The sequence below is a fragment of the Dendropsophus ebraccatus genome, chromosome 5, assembly GCF_027789765.1.
Source record: "Dendropsophus ebraccatus isolate aDenEbr1 chromosome 5, aDenEbr1.pat, whole genome shotgun sequence".
Lineage (NCBI taxonomy): Eukaryota > Metazoa > Chordata > Amphibia > Anura > Hylidae > Dendropsophus > Dendropsophus ebraccatus.
In genome coordinates this window covers 25740649-25765352 of record NC_091458.1, presented here as the reverse complement: position 1 = coordinate 25765352, position 24704 = coordinate 25740649, and the positions used below count along the sequence as shown (strand labels likewise).

The following is a 24704-nucleotide window of genomic DNA, read 5'->3' as shown; positions in this document are numbered from 1 at the left end:
GGGGCTTAACAAATACCATGTGCAGGATAGGGCGATACAGCCTGAGAAAGACTGTGCTGTGTACATGCAGGCTGAGCCAGTCAAATACTAAAGATCATCCATGCTGTTAATCAAAGGTAAATCAAGGCTTTTTTCTCATTTCTCGTTACCTACACAGCCATTCCTAAGTATAAATACCAAGATACCTACTAGTGTGTAGTAGGTAATCTCCTCCTTTTAGCTTTTCAGTAGCTACAGTTCAGGATATAGTGTAACCCTTTCCTTGCTGTGATCCTGCTGCTGCTGTTTCTTTCCTTTCTGATCACATAGCACCTTGTTAACCCAGTGCATCAGTAACCCTTTCTCCCTCTACATGCCATCTAGTAATATACTGTGAGGTAAGCCATCAGCAACATACAGTACCAGCCTGTTCAGTTTAGTGTGCTTTCTCCAGTAGTATGTCATGGTTTATCAGGGTGGAGTATGGTATTAATGTATGTATAGAACAGGCTAATCCTGTCTCACAAAATGTAGAGAATGAGACAAGCCATTAATCCTCTATCATATAGTCCCCTATTCTGGAACCTTATCTATCAGCCAGAGTGGAGAGAGACTACAATAAGCCTCTGCCTCTCTGGAGGATCCTACCCCACCATGCATGAAAAATACTGCTGACTGAGTTCAGTGGGAATTGTGTAATGCTTCATTTAACCTGTGGTGGCGCTGCAGACAAACTGAACACTTCCTGCCATCTGACTGCTGAGGGTAAGAGCAGCAGAACTCCCTGTGTCAGAGGACTATTCCACAACGGACAACTTACATAGCGGCATCCTTTGCAACTACCGGCATCATCCACAGACCAACTACTTGGACTAAGTCACTACAAGGCACAATGTAAAAAATATAATTATTTATCCCAGAAAAAACAACAACTCACTAAGAGACTTTTGTAACATTGAAAGGGATGTATTTCACAATGAATCCAGGCTAAAGCTGTCTCCATCAGCCAATACAATCATTTTGTAATATCCCAATAGTAAATTATACCAATTAACACCAGTGCCGTATTCCGAAAAATAGTAATTTATGACACATCCCAAATTGGCCTCTAAATATTCAAAATTCATAACTGTTCAATGAATCATAAAGAAAAAAGAGAAAAAAGAAGTTCTTAGGGTACAAACACACACAGCAGATACGCAGCAGATGCTGTCATACTCAATCAGTCCACTAGATGGTGACAGATACCCAATATGCAGACTTGTAGGAAACCAATACAGATGGTCTTGTTAATTTTGTAAAAATAATATTAATAGTAAGTATAATAAAATAATAATAAAAAATACATATATATATATATATATATATATATATATATATATATATATATATATATATAATAACAACCTGTATCTTTATTACTGGATTTTATTTTTAAAAGATGTAACAATGTAACAGTATCTAGTTAACCTTCTACTGTATTCTTGCCAGATTAGGTTGAAAAGCCATTATTTCTCAGTCTGAAAACACAAAGATGAAAGATGAAAAATAAATAAAAATCACAGAAGTACCCCTTTAAATGTATTCTCTACATAATTCTGCCCTGCCACATGTAATCACTATATGTTCCTGCACATAGATCTTTACATGGTATTGATCCCATGCAGCATGACCCCTATCAATACAACTTCACAACCCCCATGAAGCCACCAGACTACCCCCATGTATCTCCAGGAGGAAGCGGTTAATTGAAAGTGCATTAACGCCCTCCATTGATTTACAATTGACTTTTGTCCAAATCTAGAGAGTGCATAAATCAGCGGCAATGGAGGGTTATTGATCGGGATGACATTTTGTATCAGCCGAGGATGAAATAAGTGAAAGTTCATTACTGCTAAAAGTCGCTGTTTGTCTCCACACACACTCAATACAGAAAGCCATAGAAAAACATAGACATCACATAATAATGCACATCTACAGCATAAGACATTGATGTTAGCACTAAGGTAAATATAACAACGTAAAATGTGAAGAAATAACAATATAAATCCTACATTCATTGCCTAAAAGTAGTGATGGGTCTTGGAGATTATCTATAGAGCTTATCCTTTAGTTGGGAACTTCTTCTGGTTAGAAAATATACCAGAAAGTCCCAGTTGCAATCTGTAAATGAGTCCTGCATTAAAGGAGACCTGTAGCCAACCCTCCAAAAAAGAGATGTCACTATCATGAAATAGCCGATGGTGCCCTGATCACACAACTTTTTACAGTTTCTTGATACGCCCTTCTGTTCTTGAGATATGTGGGTTTATATTTTGTCTGACTATTTAGTCAATAGTCAGATGGGCGTGACCTTAAAGGAGAAGTCCGGTGAAAATTTTTATTAAGGTATTGTGTTGTCCCCCAAAAGTTATACCAATCACCAATATACACTTATTACAGGAAATGCACATAAAGGCTTCACTTCCTGGATAACATGGTGATGTCACTTCCTGGATAACATGGTGATGTCACGAACCGACTCCGAGAGCTGTGAGGGCTGTGGCTGCTAGAGAGGATGATGGCAGGGGGATACTCAGTGTCCCTCCAGTACCCTGTGTCCCTCAGTGTCCCCCTGCCATCATCTTTTCCAGAACCCACAGCCTGCACAGTTCTGGAAATCGGGTCGTGACATCACCATGTTATCCAGGAAGTGAAGCCTTGATGCAGTAGTAAGTGCAGGGAAAAAAGCACTTTATAAGCATTTCCCGTAATAAGTGTATTTTGGTAATTTGTATAACTTTTGGGGGACAATACAATTCTTCAATAAAAAATTGTCACCGGACTTCTCCTTAAATTTTTATAAGGTGATGGGTGTGGTTATATCAGGTGATGGGTGTCATATTATAGTCAACAGGTGTGAATGTTTTACATTGAGGGGCACATATGTCTAATGCACATGCCCTGACTGTATAATCATACCTACCCCCCTATAAGAATGAAGTTCACGCCCATTTGACTATTAACCGAATTGTCAGGGAAAATATAAACCCCCATATCTCAGGAACGAAATCACGTATCAAGAAACTATAAAAAGATTTGTAATCAGGGAATTCTAAGTTATTCAATACTATCATCAAATTTTTTTATGACAGGTCTTCTTTTATTGTTTAGATCCCCTGCTGTGCCACCACTGGTGAAATAAAGCATAACACTGATATCATTCAAATGAATTCACTGTTTACATAATAAATAGATGTGATGGGTCTATCAGAGTGAAAGTTGCCATTTGTAGCTACTGGCCTCTCTTGTAAAAGATGAGGACCACTTTATTAGTGACATATTTAGTGTTTTTTAAATGAGGCAACACCAACAATGAACAAGAGAACACAACAAAACTTTTTTTTTGTGTATTTTAACAAACCACTGATCAATAGAAGATTTTTTTTCATGGTCCATAAAACTAAATATATAAAATATAGACCTCTCACCAAAAGTTTGAACCCTACTTTATACAGGATAATACTAAGCAACCATGTTATACATTTTCCTTGTGTATTTTACAGTCCAGATAAAGGAGGACACAAGTGCTTGTAAAGAGTTAATCTTCTAGGGGAGGACACAGATGCTTGTAAAGAGTTAATCTTCTAGAGGAGGACACAGATGCTTGTAAAGAGTTAATCTTCTAGAGGAGAACACAGATGCCTGTAAAGAGTTATTCTTCTACAGGAGGACACAGATGCTTGTAAAGTGTTAATCTTCTAGAGGAGGACACAGACGCCTGTAAAGAGTTATTCTTCTAGAGGAGGACACAGATGCTTGTAAGTAGTTCATATAGGTCTCTCTCATACACACAGCTATCCTGCAACAGATTGTACACACAACACTGAAGGGAATGCTCACTGTAACTCTGTTGCCGCTACATTTACTGTTATTTAAACTATTTCTGATATGTTGCACAGACATGTCAAATGTTGATATTGGTTGGGGTCTCAGTGCTGAGACCCCCTGCAGTCGTTAATTATAGTTAGGGGAACTAGTGGCAGTGTGCTTTACTCCCTGTTTCAATGCAGAATGTGGGCTCTATAGAATTATAATGGAGTCTGTCTAATATAATCAGAGTGTGCATCCATCTAGAGAGTGAAGCATGCTACTACACTTCACCCTGCTATAACTAATGATGGGAGAGGGTCTCAGCACTGAGGGCCTTGACAAATCTAAACTTTTGACATGTCTGTGTGACATAAAAAGGGAGGGAATCCAACAGCACGCGGATTTCAATCAATAATCTTCTATTTCATTGCAATCCAAGAGGATAGCAGCAAAGTTTTGACCCCAATAAATGTTGATAAAGACCCATTGGGGTCTAAATGTCACTGCTTTGCTCTTGGATTTGCAATAAAATAGACGATCCTGAATGTTTTAGACCTGGATACCCTTTATATAAAATGAGCTGCACACATTATGGATCCTATTTTTTGTGAAGATTTTAAGATGATCATGATGGGTATTGTTGTGTGGCCATGATGGGAAATTAAAAGATGTGTGTTCAGCTTGGATTTAGCAAATTTAATAAAAAAACAAATAAACATTATTACAGTGTAGTAGACCAGTAGTTGGACTATTAGTGACCACACCACCCAATCACCATCTCGCTGTTAGATTTTTTTGGTTAAAGGGATATTCCAAATGTCGTCAAGTTATATAGATTTGTAAACTACTTCTATTTAAAAAATCTTCCAGTCTTCCAGTACTTATCAGCTGCTGTACAGTCATCAAACAGAAGAAGTATGCCAGGGCACTCACCAGTTTACGTGCTGTCTTTATTATGCAAGGTGTATCTTCATTACAAATAAAAAACAGGCAGCGGGGTGGGCACTAGCACCCTCCACAGGACAGCTGATTCGGCGAAACAGCTGTCCTGTGGAGGGTGCTAGCGCCCACCCCGCTGGATCCATACTGGGTCTCGCTGCGAATTCACAGCGACAGATCCGCTGCGGATCCGGTACGTGTGAACGTACCCTCAGCATACTAAATTTTGGAAACACTGCCACAGAGCCAAAAAAAGAGGATAGTTAAACGCCACAGAAAAATGCCTAATATGTACTGCATTTCATAAAATTACACTGACTTACAGCTAAAATCTGTCCGCAAGTGTTTTTGCTCAAATAAACACCATGGCAATTTTTTTTAGGTGTTTTTGCAAAGATTTTTGGCTGTAAAAAAACAGACTTAGGGCTCAATCCAACTTCTTCAGCCACTGGTAATCAAATGCTGCACACTCAGGTTCAGACGGACCCGAGTATCCTCAAGGTTCACTCATCTCCACTGTCAACATATCAAAAAATCCTACCTAGAAAACTGCTTTACTGCGGGTTGTACAGGGAGCAGACAAGCCTTTTGTTCCGTGCTACTAACGTCCTTTCTTTCCAAATCTCACTTTCTGAGTTCGGAGGGTGCGGGTGAGCTTGGTAGAATATTCTAAATATAACCTAAAAGATGTATTTTAATATATTAAAAAAAAAACTAAACAAAGTGTTGGTCATGTAAGTAATAAAGGAAAAAAATAAAATTTCAAAAACATTTTATAAATAAATAAATAACTGAATAATAAGCCTTCAATATAAAGCTACAATTATGTGACTTCTCCACAAATTGTTAAAAATTTACTTTTCAGTATATAACATAATAAAGTCATGACTTTATGGCTATGTTCACACACCATCTTAATGACATAATGATGTCATAATATGGATAACAGCTGTTGTTTTAAAATAATGGCGGCTAATTAGCCATTGAAGAGACTCTGTCAGTAGGTTTACGCCGTCCTATCTCAGGGTAGCATGAACTAGTGATAGAGAATGATACAGAATGATGTATCACTTACATTGTTCTGTGCAGCTGATCCAGAGATATCCTCCTGAATACCATGGACAATAAGTAGTCCTCTCCATTATGTGCATGTGCACAGTAGTCCTGGATATTCATGAGAAGCAGAAAACTCCGCCCACCAGCTGCTAATTGGCAGTTATCTATCCATGCTGTGTATAGGCAGTCACCTGTCAATCAGCAGCTGGAGGGCGTGGGGAGGGGTGTGGCAAGAATAATATTCTCCTGCATATTAGGAGAACGGCTGAACAGAATTATGTAAATAATACACCGATCTGTTCAGCATTTCTGTCACTAGTTTATGCTGTCCTCATTTAAGGCATCATAAACCTGGTAACAGATTCCCTTTAAATGACAGCCATCATTATGACGAGGTGTGTGAACATAGCCTAAAACGACAAATAACAGCTGACACTTATCCAGCTACAAAGGTTATACAATGTGAGAATCCAAACATTGTGACAATCTCTTAGTAATCCATAGTTTAGCTTCTCTTGTGCTTATCAACTTTTAAATACAGAAAATAGACAGACAGATAGATAGATATATAATTGATAGATAGATAGATAGATAGATAGATAGGAGATAGATAGATAGATAGATAGATAGATAGATAGATAGATAGATAGGAGATAGATAGATAGATAGATAGATAGATAGATAGATAGATAGATAGGAGATAGATAGATATAGATAGATAGATAGATAGATAGATAGATAGATAGATAGATAGATAGATAGATAGATAGGAGATAGATAGATAGGAGATAGATATAGATAGATAGATAGATAGATAGATAGATAGATAGATAGGAGATAGATAGATAGATAGATAGATAGATAGGAGATAGATAGATAGGAGATATATAGATAGATAGATAGATAGATAGATAGATAGATAGATAGATAGATAGATAGGAGATAATAGATATCTAGATAGATAGATAGATAGGAGATAGATAGATAGATAGATAGATAGATAGATAGATAGATAGGAGATAATAGATATCTAGATAGATAGATAGATAGATAGGAGATAGATAGGAGATAGATAGATAGATAGATAGATAGATAGATAGATAGATAGATAGATAGGAGATAATAGATATCTAGATAGATAGATAGATAGATAGATAGATAGATAGATAATAGATAGATATTTTGCCATTTAAAAATATATATATTTGGAATAAATTAAAAAAGAAGCTACATGAGGCTACATAAAGACCTAATTCTACATTGTTCTGATAGCTTGCACTTAATCAAATAACAAGGTCAATATAATATGATAATGTACAATGTATGCGCCACTTATGAAAATTTTTGAATAGGCTAAAATAATGTCAGCATTAATATATCAATCTAATTCTACTATATCTACTTATATTTCCATGTGACTGTAAATGGATTGTTATAAATTTGGTAAATAATTTTTATATATTTTTTTTCTATTTTACTTCTATTTGACTATACTTTTTGAATTCTTCAAAAATTTGCTACCATATATAATAATCTCTATAAGAGAAAAGGTTAAAATGCGCCTTAAACTACTTAATCTTTGACAAACTCCTCATCTCACCTGGAACAGATGGGACATGATGTGTATGGTACAGGCTTCTCTAATCTCCCAAGCACAAGGAGTGTAGCTACATCCTCAGCTCTAGCAGGGTTTTCTGGACAGTCTGGCTTGTTGCGGAGCATTAGTCGGTCTCTCAATAATTTAACTTTACCGACTGACTGCACCTGCAAAAATGAAATGGGAATAGGCTTTAATATATGTAATTTTAGGTTGAAAAATATTTTAAAAAGACAGACTACAATGGTGCGCATTTTGTTTTTTTATATTTTCCTAAATTATTTTATGTTTTCACCTAAATTTACAAAAAAAATAAACAAAAATAAACAAAAAATATTTTTTCATTATTTAGAAAAATAAAATAAAAAATGCTAGAATATAGAACTGTGCAAATATAGGCGCACAGAGAATACATACATTTACTCTATATCAAGTGACAATTGTATAAAATATATACTGTATATATTTAAAAAAAAAAAACTAGATAAGACCCCAGAAAACTAAATAAGACCCAAAAAGTACACTAAATCTAAATGATAGCATTTACCTTACCAGATATACAGTACCTCTAACCACTGTCCCTTTTAATTTTTGGCGCATTCTTCTTCCATTGGCTTCCACTATCGGGAACAGAGGTTTTTTTTTCCTTTTGGCTTCTAGACCTGCGGGCTGGCCACATCAATTAAAATGTCTGTATTTTTGTACATGAATTATTGTGTGTGAATAAAAAAAAAGTTTCTTTTATGTGTAACATTTGTTAAAAAAAAAAACTAACCAAAAATAGCAATTTTTTTTTTTTGGCACATACCACTTTGTTGATTAAATCAAAAAATTCTGAGCGGATACATTTGGTATCTTTTTCATGTGAGTTTCTACATTTTTTATTTCCAAACTTTTTTTTTTTTTTTTTTTTTGGGGGGGGGGGGGGGGGTACTTTTTGTTTCAAATTTTCCTTGTTATTCTTAGTAGTGCAAGCTTCAAGAAGAATGTCTATACTTGTATATTTGGTTACTAAATCTATATGGGCTTAAAATATTGACCTTGTACATTTGTTTATATGTTTGTAGGGGTTGGAGGTGTATTTCCGCAATTGAAATCTCTAAATTCCCTAAAAAGAAATTGTATTAAAGGGGTACTCCAGTGATCTTCCAGTTGTTTTCAAGCTTATCAGCTGCTGTATGCTGTATGCTGCAGGAAGTGCTGTATTCTTTCCAGTCTGACACAGTGCTCTCTGCTGCCACCTCTGTCCATGTCAGGAACTGTCCAGAGCTGGAGAGGTTTTTAATATTTGTATTGATAATTTATCTATTAAACATTATCTATCTATCTATCTCTCTATCTATCTAGTATCTATCTATCTATCATCTATCTATCATCTATCTATCTAGTATCTATCTATCTCCTATCTATCTATCTATCTATCTATCTATCTATCTATCTATCTCCTATCTATCTGTCTCCTATCTATCTATCTATCTATCTCCTATCTATCTATCTATCTATCTATCTATCTAGTATCTATCTATCTATCTATCTCTATCTCCTATCTGTCTGTCTGTGTATCTATCTATCATCTATCTATCTATCTATCTATCTATCTATCTATCTATCTATCTATCTATCTATCTATCTCCTATCTATCTCCTATCTATCTATCTATCTATCTATCTCCTATCTATCTCCTATCTATCTATCCATCTCCTATCTATCTATCTATCTATCTATCTATCTATCTATCTATCTATCTCCTATCTATCTATCTATCTATCTCTCTATCTATCTAGTATCTATCTATCTATCATCTATCTATCATCTATCTATCTAGTATCTATCTATCTCCTATCTATCTATCTATCTATCTATCTATCTCCTATCTATCTGTCTCCTATCTATCTATCTATCTATCTCCTATCTATCTATCTATCTATCTATCTATCTATCTAGTATCTATCTATCTATCTATCTCTATCTCCTATCTGTCTGTCTGTGTATCTATCTATCATCTATCTATCTATCTATCTATCTATCTATCTATCTATCTATCTCCTATCTATCTCCTATCTATCTATCTATCTATCTATCTATCTCCTATCTATCTCCTATCTATCTATCCATCTCCTATCTATCTATCTATCTATCTATCTATCTATCTATCTATCTCCTATCTATCTATCTATCTATCTATCTCCTATCTATCTCTCTCTCTCTCTCTCTCTCTCTCTCTCTCTCTCTCTCTCTCTCTATCTCCTCTGTCTATCTATCTATCTATCTATCTATCTATCTATCTATCTCCTATCTATCATTTATCTCCTATCTATCTATCTATCTATCTATCTATCTCCTATCTATCTCCTATCTATCTATCTATCTATCTATCTATCTATCTATCTCCTATCTATCTATCTATCTATCTATCTATCTATCTCCTATCTATCTCCTATCTATCTATCTATCTATCTATCTATCTCTCTCTCTCTCTCTATCTCCTCTGTCTATCTATCTATCTATCTATCTATCTATCTCCTATCTATCATTTATCTCCTATCTATCTATCTATCTATCTATCTCCTATCTATCTATCTCCTATCTATCTATCTCCTATCTATCTATTATCTATCTATCTATCTCCTATCTATCTATCTCCTATCTATCTATTATCTATCTATCTATCTATCTATCTATCTATCTATCTATCTATCTATCTCCTATCTATCTCCTATCTATCTATCTATCTATCTATCTATCTATCTATCTCCTATCTATCTATCTATCTATCTATCTCCTATCTATCTCCTATCTATCTATCTATCTATCTATCTATCTCTCTCTCTCTCTCTCTCTATCTCCTCTGTCTATCTATCTATCTATCTATCTCCTATCTATCATTTATCTCCTATCTATCTATCTATCTATCTATCTCCTATCTGTCTATCTATCTATCTATCTATCTATCTATCTCCTATCTATCTATCTATCTATCTATCTATCTATCTATCTATCTATCTATCTCCTATCTATCTATCTATCTATCTATCTATCTATATTACTTTATAGTACTGTACAACATATAGGCATCTTATAAGGTCGTACAGTTTACTATTGGGTTTTTCTCCTTCTTTGAACTGTTTTTGACAGAGAAAGTAACAAAGAGACTGGAAAGAATACACCACTTCCTGCAGGGCATACCGCAGCTGATAAGTATGGGAAGACTGTAGATTTTTTTTAGTAGAAGTCATTTACAAATCTTTATAACTTTCTGCCACTAATTGATTTTAAAACAATTCTTTTCTCTTTGGAGTACCCTTTTAAATCTTTACCTTTTGGTTCTTAACAGAACTTAGGCGTTTACTACTACATTAAACTTATGGACGTGAATTAGAATTTTATTAATTACCTTTATGTTCTAAATAATTTGCAGAGATTTGTAAATATAAGAATCAAAAGGCTCCATCATGGCCTCCTTTATCTTACCTAAGGACCACAAACAACCAATCAGAGTTCAGCTTTCAGGTAGAAAGGGGTTAATTAAAAAAAAGAAAAATCTAAACTGCAAACTACAACTCGTTTCTACATAAAGAATCATCATCTATCTGATTTCTGTCTAGTAATACGAAGCGTTAATCATCTTACAGCTCCGAGCATGATTTCTCGGTAGACTATATTACACCTAATTGCAGTCTGTGCTCTTAATTTGTGTCATTCCGGTACTCCATGATGCCGACATAACATCTAAAGAACGGTTTTCACTAAATGTTCAGTATATTATCGAACATTGAAGATCCTGCCCTTCTTAACAGCTTAGAAAACGTACAATTTATTATTTTCAACTACAACCTATATGTTAATGAGTCCCCCCTCCCCAACACATACAAAAGGGAAGAAAATTAACACCTCAGCTGCAACTGTATGTCATAGACTTCACAGTTATAAAATCATTGCAATTCCCACCTAAATTATCACTGGTACGATGGCGTCTGGGCAGCCAATTTTTTATATGAATAACAGCTGTTTCTGTTATACATTAAAACAAATACGTCCCCAACATGTTTCGCCAAATGAATAGCTTCATCAGGGACTGGGACACAGTAAGAACGGTCATTGTTTTCTTATACATTAGTTGTTAATTTAAGTGTGAATTACAATATTTTTGTCATTGTGAAAATGAAATCATAAAATTTAAATAGGCACTGTCATCACAAAAAACCACAAGGAGACATATCAAAAAGTTTTGAATGGTCCAAATGATCATGAGATGTCCACGATCAGCGCAGTTTTCTCCAAGCTCTATGATGGCCTCATAATATAGGTCTATGAGACACGTCTTCTTCAATGACAAAGAGTGGGGACAGGACAGATTCAAAAATAAAAAACGTATTTACACGTCAAGTTTTTTTTGTGATGACAGTGCCTTTTTAAGTTTTATAAGCCTGTTAAGAAAAGTTGGGTCTATAAAGATCTGGGTCTGTCTAACTAATCTTTATCTATTTTTCTATCTCATATCTATTCTACATTTATTTTCTCATATATTTTCTTCTAGTATAAAGATCAACCAGACCCAGGATTGTGGTTTTATGAAACTTACAGGCAGGGATTTATCAAACATGGTGTAAAGTGAAACTGTCTCAGTTGCCCCTAGCAACCAATCAGATTCCACCTTTCATTTTACAAAGAGTCTGTGAGGAATGAAAGGTGGAATCTGATTGGTTGCTAGGGGCAACTGAGCCAGTTTCACTTTACACCATGTTTGATAAATCTCACCTACAATGTACCAATCATTAAAAGCTTTGTCCAGAAATAGGAAAATACAATAGGTGCACTTCTTTCCAAACACACTCACACACTCATGTATACTCACAGGGAATTTATCAATGTTTTTTGTGTAAAATTGTCACAAACCTTTTAGCTCATTCGTGAAAAAAATTGCAACTTCTCCAGTGTTTTGCACAAAATGTGAAAGCACTGCACACAAATTTGTGCAATTTTTTTTACACTTTTTTTTTAAGTGTGAAATCATTGATAAATTGCTTCAGCCCTTGTTGGGTTCCCTGAGCGGAATTAAAAGAGCTGAAAATGGTTCATAGACCATCATTTTTCTCCCACAGTGCTTTTACGCTATTTTTGCTGGTAAAACTGTGTATTTCATTCAGTTAATTGATGTGTGCGTTATTTATACATGTACTTTGAGTCATTTCAAGGGTTTTTTCAAAGAATTTACTTTTTTTTGACTGGTGCCACAAAATTATATAGATTTGTAAGTGACTTCTATAAAAAAAAAGTAAGCCTTCCAGTACTTATCAGCTGCTGTATGTCCTGCAGGAAGTGGTGTATTCTTTCCAGTCTGACACAGTGCTCTCTGCTGCCACCTCTGTCCATGTCAGGAACTGTCTAGAGCAGGAGAGGTTTTCTATGGGGATCTGCTACTGCTCTAGACAGTTCCTGACTTGGACAGAGGTGGCAGCAGAGAGCACTGTGTCACACTGTAAAGAGCACACTACTTCCTGCAGGATATACAGCAGCTGATAAGTACTGGAAGACTTGAGATTTGTTTTTTAATAGAAGTCATTTACAAAATTGTATAACTTTTTAGCACCAGTTGATTTGAAAACATTTTCTTTTCTCAGGAGTACCCCTATAATTTTTGTTGGGTACAAAAGCACACAAAGTGGAAGGTCTTTTTAACGTTAATTTGAATATTTTTTTAAATAAATATTAAAAATAAAAATGTTTTAGATGTGTGACATAATTCTTTATGCTACATTCCCTTTATTTGAAATAATAAATCTATAATGATATAACCATACCTACATATATGTTACGCTTGCACTCACGCTCACTCACGCTCAAAAAAGCATGACACAAACTTTTTTTTTATTTCCAAACAACATTGTGCCTTTAATTTGTTTGATAAATATACAAACTACAAATTCAAGTAAAAAGTCACATAGAGAACAGATTACAGGGTTTCCATCCTCCTTCCCATATAATACCAGTAACCAAATCAACATGGACTTATAATATTTCATGTTCAGCACAATGCATAATAGTTTAGTCCTCAGTTCCCAATGGCACAGAAGCATAATAAAATATTGACTTTTTTTTTTAACGTAATTTCAAAAACAGAAAAAAAAAAAACAATTTTCATCCTCATTTTTGAATTATTCAAATTATGTTGCACATGGAAATACTTAAAGATATACAAAAAAAATTAAACACAAAGAAAATAAATTTCTACATAATTCAAAATTATTGAAATTTGAACTGTAAATTTAAAGGGTCAGACTGTGTTTACTGGTTGTGGCTTTTGTTTCCGCCTCCGTTCATTGTCAACCAATGACAAGTCTGCCAGACTCTATTTCTCGCAGACCCTTTTGATAAGTTTATAAGTGCTAGTCATAGAGAAAAAAATACAGTACAGTGCAGATATGTATTGAAAATAATCTTATGTATATGGTCTCCGTACAATGAAAAAAAAAAAATTACTAGTATATGAACGCATAGAAAGTTTCAAATGGCCTACTGCAAAAATTCTATTCACAGTATTATGTTATAAAAAAAACCTTACTATGCAAAGTGATCTGATTGTCTATGCCATATAAATAGTATTATTTTCAATCCTTAATGGCTATTGAGTGATATGATCCATAAAAAACAAAAAAAAAAACATTCAATGAAATTTATCATTTGCATAAATCGTCATATATTTATATATATTTTTTTTATACAATATTGAATAGAAGCACCAACATTTCCTTTGATGGAAAATATCGCTTAAACTTAACCACATTATAGAATTATATATGTAAATATAAAAAAAAAATAATCCCCGTAGAGACCATAGTAATTTTTAGAATATATGAATAGAAAATATAAAGGTCTATTTTCCTACATACATGGATCTTTTGTTATAGCACCATCTGAAAAAAAAACACAAGTGTATTTTCAGATGAATTTTATTTTTAGTTTTTTTTCGGAATAATTTTGCAGCACGCAGTAATTCGTAGTAGCTGCACATGATGTCAGATGGTAGAATAGCAAAGGGGACATCCATGTAACGTAGGCGGAACAATACAAGCGGGCGACAGTAAACATTTCCACTTTGGACAGAAGGATATGATGGTGGGTTCAATGTAATAATCATGCAGCGCTAACAATTTATTCTTCTATACTAAAAATTCCATCATGCAATGAGGCAATGATACCGACCAGGAACAGAGAACAATGTAACTTCATGGCCTGAATATTATAGTTTGTGATATATAACTTGATTTACAGAGAAAAAAAAAATTTCAACTTTTTTTCTTTTTATTAAATAATTAAAGTTTTAAGAAAATATAATAATTTACATAATTTTGCTTCTGAAATCGGGGACCTAGAAGCCAATGTTTCAAAGAAAATTTCACATTTCACCTTTATTTTAAATCCGGATCACCATTTAACATGCAATAAATATAAATCCACACTCCATGAATAATACAAATGCAGAAAATGACTATGAAAATTTTTTACTTCTGTAAAATTCACATTTCTTTACGGCTGATTTTTTCAATTTTGGCAAAATACAATAATCCCCCCCCCAAAAAATAAATAAATAAATAAATAAAAGACCAATGGAAGTATTCCCAGATGTATACACAGAAATATATATTGTATGTCACATAAAGTATTTTTTGTTACTATAAATATATATAATGCACCATAATAAAAATAATAATCATCAATAATAATAATAATAATAATAATAATAATAATAATAATAATAATAATTCTAACCAAAAAGAGTGAGGGGAGCAAAGAAACGGATGAAAATAATGAGTAAAAAACCTCAGAAGGTCAGAGTTTATTATACTCCTTCGAACCCTATATAAATTCAGTCAGAGAATGAGCTATTGTATAAATAAAATTTTTTAATAAAGGGGTACTCTGGCGATCAAAAACTTTTAATAAAATACTGCCCTAATGTACAATATAATAAACATGCTATCCTTACCTCACCACTCTCCCCAAGTGTCCTCCTGCAGTGTCTAAGGGTCTCCCGGTTCCACTTTCGAGATGGACTTGTCTCTGCAGTGACAGCCTGCTCAGCCAATCACTGGTTGAGGTGTTGTCCTGCCTCAGTTAGTGATTGGCTGACCAGGCTGTCACTGCAGAGACAAGTCTGTTTTGGCAGTGGAAGCGGGGGACCCCTAAACACCGCAGAAGTTCACCAGGGGAGCTCTGTGATGTAAGGATAGCATGTCTATTATGTTGTACAAAAGTTTTTCATTGTCGGATTACCCCTTTACATTTTTTATATATTTTGGTAACTTTTATCTGTTTTTTACATCTCCAGGTATATAAAAATAGATTCAAACAAAATAATAATTAATTTTATGCTGGCTACTAAACTATCTCATTTAGCTGACACTTTCTATGGCTTACCAGCTTGTGCTTTGTACACTCGAAATAGAATAATCTCATGATCACTAAAGGTCAGAATTGCGTTGAAGAGCAACACTTCTGATTTAAAGCGACACAGTATCCAATCCCCTCCCCCCCAACCGCTAGTACCATCCCTTTGATGAGAGTAAGTCCTTCCTGGTTATGGCTTTTAAACAGTGCCCAGTGCATTGGTTAGGCTAAAAATGTATCTTATAATAGGCAGCAGCCGAGTCAATGTGGCGTGGCCTAGAACATCTGTGCCCTCGGCCTGTGAGACCTCTCTTTTCTTCCTCCCTTCCCTCCTCATTAGGAACGCCCCTCAGGATTTCTACTATTCATTGCTATTGTAAACATTGCACATGTGCCTTGACAATCCGAAACAGCACATGTGCACAGTTTAGCCAAGCAATAAATAGTCCTGCCAGGGGCGTTCCTAATGATGAGGAAGGAGTGGAAGAAGAAAGGATAGGAGTCAAAGGTCTAGGGCACAGATGTTCTAGGCCACGCCACATTGACTCGGCTGCTGCAGATTAAAAGATCATTTTATAACCTTAACCAAGGCACCGGGCGCATTTTAAAAGACATAACTAGGAAGGACTTACTCTCATCAAATGGACTGTACCAGTGGGTTGGGGGGGGGGGTTGTAGATACATGGTCGCTATAAAAGTTTGTGACACCATTGACAAAAGGTAACAGGGACAGCTTAACTCCTCCTCTTCCATAGTAACTATAGCACATCACAAAGCATGCCCACAACACCCTCCCAGTGGAGACAATTGTTATTTTCTAAACTGTACTGCTGTAAAGTAATCTGCTCACAGCTAGGGATGAGCAAACCTGCCGAGGTTCGGGATCATATGAACCTGAACTCTCTGCGTCTGATTCCCGCTGTCTGCAGGCTCTGTGAAGAGGGTGGATACAGGTGGAGGACCGCCTGGAAAACTGGGATAAAGCCCTAGTCATTGGCTGTATCCCAGTTTTCCAGGCAGTCCTCCGGCTGTATTCACCGTCTCCACGGAGCGGGCAGACAGCGGGAATCAGACGCCGAGAGTTCAGCTTAATACGAACCCGAACCTCGGCAGGTTGGCTCATCTCTACTCACAGCTCAGAGGAAGACTGTCCTATGAATAATCAGAAAATAACAGAGAAGGTAAGATCATATTATAATAAATTATATTTAAATATAGAAATTTTCACATTAAAAAGTTATTTTATAAAGGCAGACTTTTTAAATCAGTAATATGTAAATTTATATAATGGCAACAAAAAATTGATAAACTTATAAATTTGCCTGTAATAAATATGGAAGACATGTCAAGTGATTCCAATACTATAACCTCTGAATGCTATGTAAAGGAGATTTACGTTACAGCAAGTACTTAGACATAAGGAAACTACTCTATGACCTCTATGTATAGTATGTGTAGTGAGCATGCTCTGTGACATGCAGTAATTACTGTGCAGAGAAGAGGAGTTGATCAGCTCCCGGCCTCAGATCACAGGTGTACAGTATTCCTGCCCCCACTGATAATGAGGTGATTGCTATGGTTCACTGTATTACCTGAAACAGTAACACCCAATGGTATAACTATGTTCACACATGGTTTTTTGAGGCGAAAATACAGCCATATTTTTCCCTTATTCTTTAAGTTGTGTGAACATAGCCTAAAGGGTTTTTTTCTTTAACCAAAAAAATAAATAAATAAAAAAAAGGAGGTCCTACATCTACGACTATAAATAATCATGATGGTAATGCCTTTTTAGGGGGACAAGTTATACTAACTCTTCTTAAAAAGAATCCGTCATAAAGATGTGCGGAGATACAGGCCATTCCTGCTCCATAGGGAATTCTAGGAAGAAAGGATATGCAAACTAGCTCTGACATCTCTTAGTCAAAGAGATGTCCCTTCAAGTCAAGTCTAGGAGTCTAAGAACATTGGCTGGAGATATTAAGCCAAGCCAAACCAAACAATCTCTCCAAAAGGAAAGACTTCCCATCTGCAGACAGCTGTTGCGGGGTTGTTGCCCCTCTTCGGTGCATAGCAGGGTGTTAGTTGGCTAGCACTGAAGAGGGGCAATAACCTCAAAACAGCTGTCAGTAGATGGGCAGTCTTTCCTTTTGAAGAGATTGTTTGGCTTGGTATGATATCCCTAGTCAATATGCTAAAGGGAAAGACTGCCCATCTACTGACAGCTGTTTCGGGGTTATTGCCCCTCTCCAGTGCTAGCCAAGTAACACTCTGCTCTACACTAAAGAGGGGCAACAACCCTGAAACAGCTGTTTGCATATGGGAAGTCTTTCCTTTTGGACAGATTGTTTGGTTTAATATCTCCAGCCAATGCTCTTAAGACTCCTAGACTTGACTTGAAGGGACATCTCTTTGTCCAAGAGGTGTAAGAGCTATTTTACATATCTTTAGGGTGACAGCAGTGGTATATTTTGCAACGGCCTCCAAGAGACCCTGATAGTGTACATGCATGTATGGAAGCTCTGCCCTCTGAAATACAATTTCATTCTTATAAGTGGGCATCTCAGGGATGGGTCATCCCATTGATCACATGACCTTTTTCATCACCTATTTAAAAAAATATTCTAATTGTCACTGTATCGGAAATAACTGGGGGAGGAAACAGTTGTTCATGTACTTGTACTGCAGAACCATGTGCTACATTTCAACTTTTCTACAGAGAGCTGGAAAAAAATATTACCTTCTCTTTTCTATCCTTTCTATTTATATTGTAATATAAAGAACAGTTCCAGTCAGATATTAAATTGTAATCACATTTAAATAATTCTTGTTGTGTTAGTGGTGCTAGTGACATACTGCCAGGGCTCGACTATTGCTTTTCCGAACCGAAAATATAACAGTTGTTGCTTCTCTGATTCCTCAAGGGTTTTTCTAAGAATTCCAGGACACTTCCATTCAGAATAAATATTTTAATGTTAGTTTCTTCATTTTAGGGCTAGTTTTCACGTGATCATTCAAAAAGTGAAAAAAAAAACTATTCTCTGGTCACTGTAGCACACATAATAGGCTATTTTCTTCAGCTTGTATTACAGCTTTGTTGTGTAGAATGGTAACGAATGAGCAGAGCCATCTCATTATTGTTAGAGGGCAGCTTTATTGTACTCCTATGCAGCTCAATCACTACTTTCTTGTCTATGGTACACTGTCTTTGCATTTCCTGGAGATATGTTAGTCCATGGACACTTTTTTGTTAATTAAAAAGGTTGTTACAAAATTTAGAGGGGGACTATCATCAGCAAGGGGGAAAAATCTGCGGATAGCCCCCTATTGTGCAGGAGACACCAAGGATAAAGGATGTCTTTTACCTTCATCCTCTGCATCATTCCCATGCAGTTAGTCATTTGCTCCACGGCCCCATAAGACCACTAGGAGCACTGGGGCACCATTAGGAGCAGCCCCGGCCCGCCCGCCCCTTTCTAATGATAATCCATGGAGCGGGCTCATTGATATGGGTCTTGATAACGGTCTTACCGGAGCATAGGGCAAACCACTAAGTGAACAGGAAGTCCTCCTGCACAATAGGTAGCTAAACTGCTGATAGTTCCCCTTTAAAGTTTTCCTTTATCCATTACTGATCATGGGGTCAGACCACAGAGAATAGATTAGCAGTGCACAGACTTAACCACCACTGTACCATTCACCCTCAGGCACAGTTAGGTATGTGCACTGTCGCTCCATTGACTTAGGAGATAAGGCGTCTTCTTTCTCTTGATTGCTGGGGTCCCAGTGGTTGGACCCCATGATCAGCTAGTTATCCCCTATTCTGAGACCACCACTCTCTTCAATGGGCCACCCGGACGATCTAAAGATCGCCCTTCCTGTAGCTTCCTGTGGCCCTTCTGCTCCTCCCCATTCAATGTCTGTGCATGTACAGTAAAAGCACAGATAGCAAGCAGGGAATGAGGTGCACCCAATTACTGACCTGAAAGGTCGGCTCTTGCTGGCTCCTAAATATCGGCCTGTGTAATACGGCCCTTAGATGAACACTTTACAAGGATCTGTTTCTTTCTCTAGCAGATGCTCCAGTCTTAAAATTCCATCTACCATCATTCATTGAATCTTTCTCAGGAGCCGTCCAACAACAGGGTAAAATATGAGTGCACCAACCCAAAAGTGACATCACAGAACGCAATGGAGTCACTTAATGTTAGTCATTCTACTAACTAGTAAATAATAAAGAAGATTGTTAGCGGCACTCACCATATATCCACCTTTATTGTCTAAAATGCATAACAGGACACATGAGGACTGCTTCTTCATTAGCCGGTGAAGGAGCGTTCCTCATGTGTCCAGTTATGCATTTTAAACAATAAAAGTGGATATATGGTGAGTGCCGCTAACAATCTTCTTTATTATTTACACGATGGACTGATAAGGTAAGCTGAGCACCACCTACACGGTTATAACTATGGAGGGGAATCAACTCTTGATCTGCGGAGCCCTGTAGTGCCGGTGTCCTTTCTTACTAAGATTCTACTAACTAGAACGGAACTGTTCTTAAAATAAATAATAAAATATAAATGAAAAATAATATCATAAAACACAATCTCATGGCTGCTGATCTATCATGAATTTGTATATAAAATTATGCACAAATCAAATTTTATAAGTAAAACCAGATGTCAACGTTCCATATGTATTTGTATCTATAAATAGGAACTGAAAAATTGGAAATATTATTTGTTCAGATTGTTGGGCTATTTGTTACGCCAAATGTAGATTATACCCAGAGGTCTCCAAAATATGCTTAGTAGTAGTAGTAGTTTTTGTGGGTGAAAGAGAATGATATTAATCTTGAATGCAAATGGCAAAAAAAGCCGGAAAAAAAAAAGGCTTCACTGGAAAACTGAGGAAAGTCAACAAAGCAACATACACGTGCATTGTGGGTGATAACATGTCTGCAGGACATCCCAATTCTTCATCGCATACAATGCAACAAACATGGTTTTATGTAGATAGGGGATAGAATCCAAGTTTTGGAAGGCATGGTTACATCAAGCCCTGTCCGCTGAAGAAGAGTCTCCTGGTGGGTCTTTGATTTAAAATCTACTTCCAAAAAAAATAAAACATGTATCACAGGAATAGGACAATAAAAAGCAAAAATGTACATAACAGTATTCAAAAACATTGATCTTTATTGACAGGTTTGTAGTCAACTATTGTTTGCATTAAAAGGGTAGTCTTACTGAAAAACATTGATGGTATATCTTTAGGATGAGCCGCCAATGTCTGATCGGTTAGAGTCCAACCACTATCACTTCCGCCAATAACTAGAACAAAGGGAAGACCCATGCTGCTCTGTCTCTACTCTTCTTTTTCCATAGGCCCCATAGATGATGATTATAGTCAACCATGGGGCCTCTAAAGACCGAGGCAATGGTCAACAGAAGACCGAGCGGCATGAAACCCCTATAGCACCTCTACGCCTTTGTTTTAAAGGGGCTGCAGTGGTTTAAGCCCCCACTAATCAGACATAGAAGGCCTATCCTAGAAATGTAAGGGTATGTTCACACTGAGGAATAGGCAAGGAATTGAAAAGGAAAGTTTTCTACTTGAAATTTCCTCTTCTTTACCTCGAACGGAATGCAGGAATTTCAAAGCTCCATTGACTTCTATGGGATTTCTCTAGCGGAATCTACCCAAAGAATTGACATGCCAATTATTTGGGCGGAAAGCGGATCTGCGGCGGAATATTCTGTGCGTAAATTCTACTGTGTGAACAACAGAGCAGAAATCCCAGTGAACACAATGGGACATTGCTCCTGCCTGAAATTTCTCAGTGTGAATATACCCTGACCGCAATGTCTGTACTTAGACAGCCCTGTGAAATCGATATGTAGTCTGAAAATAAGCAAATATAAAAAAAAAAGATCAAAGATTTATCTAATATATTTCAGATCAATATAGTTCAACTCTCTATGTTTCTGTTTGTGGGTAACAAAAGGAACCCCAGGGACTAAGGTGCTTAAAGGAGAAGTCCGGTGAAAAATTTTATTAAAGTATTTTATTGCCTCCCAAAAGTTATACAAATTACCAATATACACTTATTACAGGAAATGCACATGAAGTGTTTTTTTCCCTGCACTTACTACTGCATCAAGGCTTCACTTCCTGGATAACATGGTGATGTCACTTCCTGAATAAAATGGTGGTCACTTCCTGGATAACATGGTGATGTCACTTCCTGGATATGGTGATGCTACTTCCTGGATAACATGGTGATGTCATGTCCCGACTCCCAGAGCTGTGCGGGCTGTGGCTGCTGGAGAGGATGATGGCAGGGGGATGCTCAGTGTCCCTCCAGTGCCCTGTGCCCTTCAGTGTCCCCCTGCCATCATCTTCTTCAACAGCCACAGCCGCACAGCTCTGGGAGTCGGGTTGTGACATCACCATGTTATCCAGGAAGTGACATCACCGTGTTATCCAGGAAGTGACATCACCATATTATCCAGAAAGTGACATCACCATGCTATCCATAAAGTGACATCACCATGTTATCCAGGAAGTGGAGCCTTGATGCAGTAGTAAGTGCAGGGAAAAAAGCACTTTATGTGCATTTCCTGTAATGAGTGTATATTGGTGATTTGTATAATTTTTGGGGGCCAATACAATACTTAAATTAAAAAAAATTGCCGGACTTTTCCTTTAACACCAGCATCCTGGTCACCAAAACTGGACAAGGCACCAAACCACGAGAAACCATGGAGGAAGGGGTGTCCTTTGTAGATCATAGCATATGTAAGTTCACTGGGATCTACAGTAAAATAATAATAATAATAATAATAATAATAATTTCCTGTTAGTTTTTACTATTTCAAACCAGAAAGCAACACTAGCTTTAATTGGTGCATAAAATCCTTCAGGATTCCCTCCCCAGATAGATTTCATAGGCAATAATAATCCAATAATATTTTTTTTTTCAAAGACCATTTGTAGACTAGTACTAATACAATGACTTATATAATACCAAGTATTAAAGGGGTTATCCAGTCTTAGTAAAACATGGGGCTTTCTCCCAGAAACAGCACTACTCTTGTCCTCAGTTTGGGTGTGGTATTGCAGCTCAGTGCTATTAAAGTTAATGAAGCTGACTTGTAATACCACACACAACCTGAGGACCTGGATGGCGTTGTTTTTGCAAGAAAGTAGATGTGCTTTTTCTAATATTTGATAGCCCCTTTAACTTCATTTATAGACACATAAAAAATTTAAATTAAATACACTGGAGTCTTGAACCATGTTATCGATGGCGGTGGCCACTTAAGGAAGCCATTTTGTAAAAAAAATACCCAAATGCCGACAGTCCATACCTCAATTTCATTGGATGTATACCAGTGCAACACACAAAATGGCTTCCACTATAAGTAGGTCTATCAAATGTATGTCTTAATTAATGGGGTTCTTTGGGACTTACAGGGTTGACACGTCCTTGCACGTTAACATTCGTGCCACATCAGTCTTCTAGTAGGGGTTCTAACAGGCACTATATATCCCCTTTTATTGATTTTGTTTTATCGAATCCCCCTAGGTGGCCAAAGCATAGGTTAACAATGTCCTGGAGATCCCCTTTTATGTCTACTTATGTATGTTAATGCCTTTATGAATCTATTCTGATAATCAATCACCAGGGACGATTAATCTTAAAGGCGAACTCCGGGCATTTTTAATATCTGGCCACCAGCAGGGGCACGGGGGGAATTGGATCAGGAGTAAGAACTTCCCTCTCTCCATGCCCGGGGTGAGCAGAGGGATCGGCCTTGTGACCCCTACCGGAAGGCATTCTCCCTCAAGTTGTGATGACGTGAGGAAAAGCCTGTCTCTGCTAATGGACTGGCCGCTCAGCCAATCAGTGATGTGTCAGCCCGGAGATCCCAGAGCCCAGTGAGGGTCACAAGGTCGGTTCCGCTGCTCACCACGGGAAGAGGTCAGTTCATATTCCTGATCAAATTCCCCCTGCCAGATTTTAAAAACAGCTGGACTTCTCCTTTAAATTCGACCATATATAATAAAAATTGTATTTTTTAAGAATTTAATAAATATATATATATATATATATATATATATATATATATTTGAACAAATTCCATATACTTTTTAAAGGGTTTTTCTAGATAATATGAAACCTACATAAAATAGAGTAAAAAGAAAAAAAAAACCTCATGTCTAAATCCACCGTCATTCCAGCCCCTATGTTCCTCCTTGGAACCTGACATCATATACTGAAGTTACAGTCTTCTAGCCAATCACTGGCCTCAGTGGTCATGTGCCATGTAAGCATCGACACTTAGGCATCATGTGAATGATGTATGTGACATCACTGCTGTAGGTCTGGCAGGGAACACCGGAACGACAGTGGATCGGAAGTTTTTTTTTCTCCCTTAAAATCCCAGACAACCCCATTCCTTTCTTTTTACCGCCCATCCACATACATCAATAATTCATATTAAAATCCTCTAGTTCACGATTCACTACCTTGAAGTTTCATCACCGTCATCCACCGCACTTTGTCATGTAAATGTTTTCCCTCCGATATAATTAAACTGTTTTCCCTCACCGTTCGGAGCGCTGATTGAACCGGAAGCGTCATATGATTAATATTCTGGCAAACTATTTTCGCTGCCTTACAGAATCCATTGCAGGTTTACTGATGACTCACTCAGATATTAAATTAATTTGCAATTACTCCGGGGCCTGAGGAAGCCGCACATTATCTTTTTACTAAAGACTTTAACTAAATATTTTGACAAAGTGTGTAATTAAATCTGCGCCATACGACGTGTAACTCCTCTGGCCTAACACAATGAGATCGGAGAAATCAGCTTTGCCGTAAAAC

At 36.7% G+C, this 24704-nt stretch overlaps 1 protein-coding gene across 10 annotated transcripts in view; it reads right to left on the bottom strand.

The window, feature by feature from the left end:
• DLG2 (discs large MAGUK scaffold protein 2) overlaps positions 1–24704 on the bottom strand; it is an 818767-nt gene that overhangs the window by 214140 nt on the left and 579923 nt on the right. The window contains exon 1 of one of the 10 annotated variants that reach the window (XM_069969713.1): positions 5312–5393. The exons of the other annotated variants lie outside the window; for them this stretch is intronic. The gene's annotated coding sequence lies outside the window, so the exon portion shown is untranslated. Of the gene's footprint in view, positions 1–5311; positions 5394–24704 lie in introns of those variants that run through there. 10 annotated transcript variants of the gene reach the window in all.